We start from the raw sequence: 8,698 nt of genomic DNA on the forward strand, positions 1-8,698 counted from the left end.
CCACCTTTATGGCGATATTTCGAAACGGCGTCCACCTATAGAACTAAGGCCCACTCCCTTTTAAAATACTCATTAACACCTTTCGTTTGATACCCATATTGTACAAACACATTCTAGAGTCACCCCTGGTCCACCTTTATGGCGATATTTCGAAACGGCGCCCACCTATAGAACTAAGGACCACTTCCTTTTAAAATACTCATTAACACCTTTCGTTTGATACCCATATTGTACAAACACATTCTAGGGTCACCCCTGGTCCACCTTTATGGCGATATTTCGAAACGGCGTCCACCTATAGAACTAAGGCCCACTCCCTTTTAAAATACTCATTAACACCTTTCGTTTGATACCCATATTGTACAAACGCATTCTAGAGTCACCCCTGGAACACCTTTATGGCGATATCTCGAAAAGGCGACCACCTTTACAACTACCACCACTCCCTTTTAAAACCCTCATTAATACCTTTAATTTGATACCCATATCGTACAAACAAATTCTAGGGTCACCCCTGGTCCACCTTTATGGTGATATCTCGAAACGGCGTCCACCTATGGAACTAAGGATTACTCCCTTTTAAAATACTCATTAACACCTTTCATTTGATACCCATATCGTACAAACAAATTCTAGAGTCAACCCTGATCCACCTTTATGGCGATATCCCTAAATGGCGTCCACCTATAGAACTATGGCCCACTCCCTCATAAAATACTCTTTAATGCCTTGATACACATGTCATACAAACACATTCCAGGATTTCCCTCGGTTCATTTTCCTACATGGTTATTTTCCCTTATGTTGTCACCATAGCTCTCAACTGAGTATGTAATGTTCGGTTACACCCGAAATTAACTTTCCTTACTTGTTTTTTCTTTACATTTAGCTGGAATCTCTTCTATTTTAGGAGCAGTAAATTTTTTTACTACCGTTATTAATATACGATCAACAGGTATTACATTTGATAGAATTCCTTTATTTGTATGAGCAGTAATATTAACTGCTCTTTTACTTCCTTTATCTTTACCAGTTCTAGCAGGTGCTATTACTATATTATTAAATTAAATTTAAATACCTCATTTTTTGACCCTGCAGGTGGTGGAGATCCTATTTTATACAAACATTTATTTTGATTTTTTGGTCATCCAGAAGTTTATATTTTAATTTTACCTGGATTTGGAATAATTTCCCATATTATTAGACAAGAATCAGGAAAAAAAAACGAACCTTTGGTTCTTTAGGAATAATTTATGCTATAATAGCAATTGGATTATTAGGTTTTATTGTATGAGCTCATCACATATTTACAGTAGGAATAAATGTAGATACACGAGCTTATTTCACTTCAGCAACTATAATTATTGCTGTCCCTACAGGTATTAAAAGTTTTAGTTGATTAGCAACATAACATGGAACTCATCTGATATATTCCCCAACAATACTATGATCTTTAGGGTTTTTATTATACTCAGTTGAGCAGAGCTCACAGAGTATATTAAGTTTGATTGGATAACGGTTGGTTGTACAGGTATAAAGGAATCGAGATAGATATAGACTTCCATATATCAAAATCATCAGGATCGAAAAAATTGATCGAAAAAATTGATTGAGCCATGTCCGTCCGTCCGTCCGTCCGCCCGTTAACACGATAACTTGAGTAAATTTTGAGGTATCTTGATGAAATTTGGTACGTAGATTCCTGAGCACTCATCTCAGATCGCTGTAAAAAATGAACGATATCAGACTATAACTACGCCCACTTTTTCGATATCGAAAATTTCGAAAAACCGAAAAAGTGCAATAATTCATTACCAAAGACAGATAAAGCGGTGAAACTTGGTAGGTGTGTTGAACTTATGATGCAGATTAGAAAATTAGTAAAATTTTGGACAATGGGCGTGGCACCGCCCACTTTTAAAAGAAGGTAATTTTAAATTTTTCCAAGCTGTAATTTGGCGGTCGTTGAAGATATTATGATGAAATTTGGCAGGAACGTTACTCCTATTACTATATGTACGCTTAATAAAAATTAGCAAAATCGGAGAAGCACCACGCCCACTTTTAAAACAAAATTTTTTTTAAAGTAAAATTTTAACAAAAAATTTAATATCTTTACAATATATTAGCAAACCCGGCAGACATTGTTCTGCCCTAAATTTGGCTTATCTGCATACATTTTAATAAGCTTTTTCCGCCTAACTCTGCCCTACCCCTCTACACTTTTTCCTAATCTTTTTATTCACTCCTCCCTCCGTCTTTTTCGCTTCATCTCCATCTTCGTCTCTTTCTATATCTTTCTCAGTCTCCTTCTCTCTTTCTCTTTTCTCAGGTTTTTCTCCTTCTTCTTCATCTCTTATTGCCAGTCCCAGAGGATGGTATGTATTTTGTTCCAGTCCCATTCCGAGTATCAGTCTCAGTCCCTGTCCTAGTCCTAATCACAGTCCCAGTCCGTCTCTGGTATATTTCCCGGAAAAAAAGCATCGTAAATACTAATATAGGCAAATTTATATACGAAATTTCAGGCAAATCGAATAGGACGTATGTAAATAGGTATGTGGGTAAGATTAATTCTTGTCTTTATTTCGGCTTCGCATGCATATTTATCAGTTTTGCCAGGTTGATGCGACTAAATCGAATATCACAATGAACTTTAAAGGTCTCAGCAACAGCTTTCATTTGATATCCATAATACACACATATTCTAGGGGTATCCGGGTCCATGTTTTGGCCTATATCTCGACACCCAAGTCACTCAGCAGTGTAAAGCTTACTCCGTACTAAAGCATACATCAGCAGCTGCAATTTGATACCCATAATGTAAAAACACATTCTAGGTGTATCCGGGTCCACGTTTCGGCCTATATCTCGAGACCCTAGCCACCCAGCGGCATAAAACTTACTCTGTATTAAAGCACACATCAACAGCTTCAATTTGATTCCCATAATGTAAAAACACATCCTAGTATTACCCTGATCTACGTTTTGGCCTATATTTCGAAACCCATTCACCAATAGGTATGAAAACTACCCTGTACTAAAGCACTCATCAACAGCTTCAATTGGATACCCACAATGTAAAACCATTGTCTAGGCGTTCACGGGCCCACGTTTGGCCTATATCTCCAGACCCTAGTCACCCAGGGGTATGAAAATTATCCTGTACTAAATCACTCATCAACAGCTTTCATTTGTTATCCATATTGTATAAACACATTCTAGGGGTACCTGGGTCCACGTTTTGGCCTATATCCCAAGACCCTAGTCACCCAGGGGTATAAAAATTACCCTCTACTAAAGCACGCATCAACAGCCTTCATTTGATATCCATATGGTATAGACACATTCTAGGGGTACCCGGGTCCACGTTTTGGGCTATATCTCGAGACCCTAGCCTCCCAGTTGTATAAAAATTATCCTGTACTATAGCAGACATCAATAGCTTTCATTTGACATCCATATTGTATAAACACATTCTAGGGGTATCCGGGTCCACGTTTTGGCCTATATCTCGAGAACCTAGCCTCCCAGTTGTATAAAAATTATCCTGTACTATAGCAGACATCAATAGCTTTCATTTGACATCCATATTGTATAAACACATTCTAGGGGTATCCGGGTCCACGTTTTGGCCTATATCTCGAGAACCTAGTCACCCAGGGTTATGAAAATTATCCTGTACAAAGCACTCATCAACAGCTTTCATTTGATATCCATATTGTATAAACACATTCTAGGGGTACCCGGGTCCACCTTTTGGGCTATATCTCGAGACCCTAGCCTCCCAGTTGTATGAAAATTATCCTGTACTATAGCACTCATCAGCAGCTTTCATTTGATATCCATATTGTATAAACACATTCTAGGGGTACCCGGGTCCACGTTTTGGGCTATATCTCGAGACCCTAGCCTCCCAGTTGTATGGAAATCATCCTGTACTATAGCACACATCAACAGCTTGCATTTGACATCCATATTGTATAAACACATTCTAGGGGTATCCGGGTCCACGTTTTGGCCTATATCTCAAGACTCTAGTCACCCAGGAGTATGAAAATTATCCTGTACTATAGCACTGATCAATAGCTTTCATTTGATATATATATTGTATAAACACATTCTAGGGTTACCCGGGTCCACGTTTCGATCTCAAGACCCTAGACCCGTAGCGCAAAAAAGGTAGACGTTGGCCGATCCTCAGACTTACCCAATATGCTCACAAAATTTCATGAGAATCGGTTAAGCAGTTTCGGAGGAGTTCAGCCTCTAAAACCGTGACAGAAGAATTTTATATATTAGATAAGTAAATTATGTCAATGGCGGCCACCGTGGTGTGATGGGTAGCGTGCTCCGCCTATCACACCGTATGCCCTGGGTTCAACTCCCGGGCAAAGCAACATCAAAATTTTAGAAATAAGATTTTTCAATTAGAAGAAAATTTTTCTAAGCGGGGTCGCCCCTCGGCAGTGTTTGGCAAGCACTCCAGGTGTATTTCTGCCACGAAAAGCTCTCAGTGAAAACTCATCTGCTTTGCAGATGCCGTTCGGAGTCGGCATAAAACATGTAGGTCCCGTCCGGCCAATTTGTAGGGAAAATCAAGAGGAGCACGACGCAAATTGGAAGAGAAGCTCGGCCTTAGATCTCTTCGGAGGTTATCGCGCCTTACATTTATTTTTTATTTATTTAAATTATGTCAAAATTCAACTCCAGTAATGATATGGTGCAACAAAATACAAAAATAAAAGAAAATTTCAAAATGGGCGTGGCTCTGGCCTTTTTCATTTAATTTGTCTAGGATACTTTTAATGTCATAAGTCGAACAAAAATTTACCAATCCTTTTGAAATTTGGTAGGGGCATAGATTTTATGGCGCTAACTGTTTTCTGTGAAAATGGGCAAAATCGGTTGAAGCCACGCCCAGTGTTTATACACAGTCGTCCGTCTGTCCTTCCGCATGGCGGTTAACACGATAACTTGAGCAAAAATCGACATATCTTTACTGAACTTAGTTCACGTACTTATTTGAACTCACTTTATCTTAGTAAAAAAAATGAACGAAATCCGACTATGACCACGCCCACTTTTTCGATATCGAAAATTACGAAAAAGGAAAAAAATGCCATAATTCTATACCAAATACGAAAAAAGGGATGAAACATGGTTGGAGTGGTTTAAAAAAAAAAAAAAAAAAAAAAGTGGGAGTGGTTTACTGACGCGAAATATAAATTTAGAAAAAACTCTGTAAATTGGTTGTGACACCTACCATATTAAATAGAAGAAAATGAAAAAGTTCTGCAGGGCGAAATAAAAAACCCTTGAAATCTTGGCAGGTATTACATACATAAATAAATTAGCGGTATCCAACAGATGATGTCCTGGGTCACCCTGGTCCACATTTTGGTCGATATCTGGAAAACGCCTTCACATATACAACTACCACAACTCCCTTTTAAAACTCTCATTAATACCTTTAATTTGATACTAATATCGTACAAAAAGGTTCTAGAGTCACCCCTGGTCCACCTTTATGGCGATATATCGAAAAGGCGTCCACCTATAGAACTAAGCCCCACGCTCTTTTAGAATACTCATTAACACTTTTCATTTGATACCCATATCGTACAAATATATTCTAGAGTCACCCCTGGTCCACCTTTATGGCGATATATCGAAAAGGCATCCACCTATAGAACTAAGCCCCACGCTCTTTTAGAATACTCATTAACACCTTTCATTTGATACCCATATCGTACAAATATATTCTAGAGTCACCCCTGGTCCACCTTTATTGCGATACCTCGCAAAGGCGTCCACCTATAGAACTAAAGCCCACTCCCTTTTAAAATACTCATTAACACCTTTCGTTTGATACCCATATTGTACAACCGTATTCTAGAGTCACGCCTGGTCCACCTTTATGGCGATATCTCGAAAAGGCGACCACCTATACAACTACCACCACTCCCTTTTAAAACCCTCATTAATACCTTTAATTTGATACCCATATCGTACAAACACATTCTATAGTCACCCCTGGTCCACTTTTATGGCGATATTTCGAAACGGCGTCCACCTATAAAACTAAGGTCCACTCCCTTTAAAAATACTCATTAACACCTTTCGTTTGATACCCATAATGTACAAACGCATTCTAGAGTCACCCCTGGTCCACCTTTATGGCGATATCTCGAAAAGGCGACCACCTATACAACTACCACCACTCCCTTTTGAAACCCTCATTAATACCTTTAATTTGATACCCATATCGTACAAACAAAATCTAGAGTCACCCCTGGTCCACCTTTATTGCGATACCTCGAAAAGGCGTCCACCTATAGAACTAAGGCCCACTCCCTTTTAAAATACTCATTAACACCTTTCGTTTGATACCCATATTGTACAAACACATTCTAGAGTCACCCCTGGTCCACCTTTGTGGCGATATTTCGAAACGCCGTCCACCTATAGAACTAAGGCCCACTCCCTTTTAAAATACTCATTAACACCTTTCGTTTGATACCCATATTGTACAAACGCATTCTAGAGTCACCCCTGGTCCACCTTTTTGGCGATATCTCGAAAAGGCGACCACCTATAAAACTACCACCACTCCCTTTTAAAACCCTCATTAATACCTTTAATTTGATACCCATATCGTACAAACAAATTCTAGGGTCACCCCTGGTCCACCTATATGGCGATGTCTCGAAACGGCGTCCACCTATGGAACTAAGGATCTCTCCCTTTTAAAATACTCATTAACACCTTTCTTTTGATACCCATATTGTACAAAAAAATTCTATGGTCACCCCTGGTCCACCTTTATGGAAATATCTCGAAACGGCGTCCACCTATGGAACTAAGGATTACTCCCTTTTAAAATACTCATTAACACCTTTCATTTGATACCCATATCGTACAAACAAATTCTAGAGTCAACCCTGATCCACCTTTATGGCGATATCTCTAAATGGCGTCCACCTATAGAACTATGGCCCACTCCCTCATAAAATACTCTTTAATGCCTTTCATTTGATACACATGTCATACAAACACATTCCAGGGTTTCCCTCGGTTCATTTTCCTACATGGTTATTTTCCCTTATGTTGTCACCATAGCTCTCAACTGAGTATGTAATGTTCGGTTACACCCGAACTTAACCTTCCTCACTTGTTCTTATTTACTGTTGGGGGTTTAACAAGTGTAGTATTAGCTAATTCATCAATTCATATTATTTTACATGATACTTCTATGTAGTGGCTCATTTTCACTACGTTTATCTATAGGTGCAGTATTTGCTTTATAGCTGGGTTCATCCATTGATATCCTTTATTTACAGGATTAACTTTAAATCCTATTTGATTAAAAACTCAATTTTTAATTATATTTTTAGGTGTAAACTTAACATTCTTCCCTCAACATTTCCTAGATTTAGCAGGAATACCACGACGATATTCAGATTATCCAGATGCTTATACTACATGATAATGTTACCTCTACAATTGGTTCATCTCTTTCATTAATAAGAATTTTATTATTTTTATTTATTATTTGAGAAAGTATAATTTCTAAACGAATTGCATTATATCCTATACAATTTAGATCTTCAATTGAATGGTTCCAAAATACTGCTCCAAGAGAACACAGATTTTCTGATTTACCTTTACTAACTAATTTCTAATATGGCAGATTAGTGCAATGTATTTAAGCTTCATATATAAAGATTTTACTTTTATTAGAAATTAAACGACAACATGAGCCACTATTAGACTTCAAGACAGTGCATCGCCTTTAATACAACAATTAACCTTTTTCATGGTCATACATTAATAATTCTAGTTATAATTAAAACTTTAGTAAGTTACTTAATATTTATATTACTCTTTAATAAATATACGAATCGAAATTTATTACATGGACAAACTATTGAAATAATTTGAACAATTCTTCCAACAATTATACTATTATTTATTGCTTTCCCATCACTTCGATTATTATATTTACTAGATGACATTAATGAACCATCAATAACATTAAAACTATTGGACATCAATGATACTGAAAATATGAATATTCAGATTTTATAAATATATAATTCCAACAAATGAAATAATCAATCATAATTTTCGATTATTAGATGTAGATAATCGAGTAATTTTACCAATAAATTAACAAATTCGAATTTTAGTTTCAGCACCAGATGTTTTTCATTCATGAAAAATTCCTGCTCTTAGTGTAAAAAACAATATTTATTAAATAAACCAAAAACTTAAATTCAACCATAATTAACCTTAAGTGAAAGGCTTCGCTATTTTGAAATAAAAGCTTATGTTGCAACTAACATTAAAAAATTCTTTAAAAAAAAGCATTTTAAAATTATCAAAAAAATTTCCTTTCGATATTTGTACACAGATTTAGAATTCTGATAAAAAATATATATATATATTTTACGGGCTAATTCGGTTGCATAACAATATGAAAGTTTTTCTTTAAAACTAATATTATTTAACATTTTCATATTCTTTCTTTTAACATTTTAATATAGTTTTCTAAGCAAAAAAAACTAACATAGTTTACAAACTTACATATTTAAGCATTTTTCTGTCTAATGTAGTTGTTTGATTATTACTTTGCATGATTAAAATCGCGAGCAAAAAAAGAAGTATTTTGGTACCCCTTTGTACCAATCTGGCAATA

General features: G+C 36.6%; 1 pseudogene; it reads left to right on the forward strand.

Moving 5' to 3' along the window:
- The first annotated feature begins 7,756 nt into the window (after window positions 1-7,756).
- On the forward strand, window positions 7,757-8,257 carry LOC137235023 (cytochrome c oxidase subunit 2-like; annotated as a pseudogene).
- The last annotated feature ends 441 nt before the right edge of the window (window positions 8,258-8,698 follow it).

Source organism: Eurosta solidaginis, chromosome X (genome assembly GCF_040869045.1).
Source record: "Eurosta solidaginis isolate ZX-2024a chromosome X, ASM4086904v1, whole genome shotgun sequence".
In the NCBI taxonomy this organism is placed as follows: Eukaryota; Metazoa; Arthropoda; class Insecta; order Diptera; family Tephritidae; genus Eurosta; species Eurosta solidaginis.